The 760-nt window shown below is 52.1% G+C and overlaps 1 pseudogene; it reads left to right on the forward strand.

Moving 5' to 3' along the window:
- The first annotated feature begins 441 nt into the window (after positions 1-441).
- Positions 442-559, forward strand: LOC124778078 (annotated as a pseudogene).
- The last annotated feature ends 201 nt before the right edge of the window (positions 560-760 follow it).

A 760-nucleotide genomic window follows, 5' to 3' on the forward strand; every position in this document is an offset into this window, starting at 1 on the left:
ACTCCGCTGCAGAGTGAAAATCTCATTCTGGAAACATCCCCCAGGCTGTGGTTAAGCCATGTCTCTGCAATATCCTTTCTTTCAGAAGTGCTAGTTCTGCAAGGTTCGCAGGAGAGCTTCTGTGAAGTTTGGAAGGTAGGAGACGAGGTACTGGCAGAAGTAAAGCTGTGAGTACCGGGCGTGAATCGTGCTTCGGTAGCTCAGTTGGTAGAGCACTTGCCCGCGAAAGGCAAAGGTCCCGAGTTCGAGTCTCGGTCGGGCACACAGTTTTAATCTGCCAGGAAGTTTCATATCAGCGCACACTCCGCTGCAGAGTGAAAATCTCATTCTGGACATTTCACGTTTATTTAACATATCTCAAGGTATTTGTACACCTATTTCACCTGTACCACGAGCGAATTTGCCCTGCAGTTTCATATTCACTCAGCTCAGTATTTACGAGGCAACGGCTTTGCCGCAGTGGTAACACTGGTTCCCGTCAGATCACCAAAGTTAAGCACTGTCGGGCTGGGCTAGCACTTGAATGGGTGACCATCCGCTCTGCCGGGCGCTGTTGGCTAGTGGTGAGCACTCAGCCCTTCTGAGGCAGACTTGGAGGTACTTGATTGACAAGTAGCGGCTCCAGTCTTGTAAACTGACACACGGCCAAGAGGACGGTGTGCTGACCACATGCCCCTCCATACCCACATCAAGTAACGCCTGTGGGCTGGGGATGACACGGTGGCCGGACAGTACCGCTGGGCCTTCCAAGGCCTGTTCT

Source organism: Schistocerca piceifrons, chromosome 2, assembly GCF_021461385.2.
Source record: "Schistocerca piceifrons isolate TAMUIC-IGC-003096 chromosome 2, iqSchPice1.1, whole genome shotgun sequence".
Lineage (NCBI taxonomy): Eukaryota > Metazoa > Arthropoda > Insecta > Orthoptera > Acrididae > Schistocerca > Schistocerca piceifrons.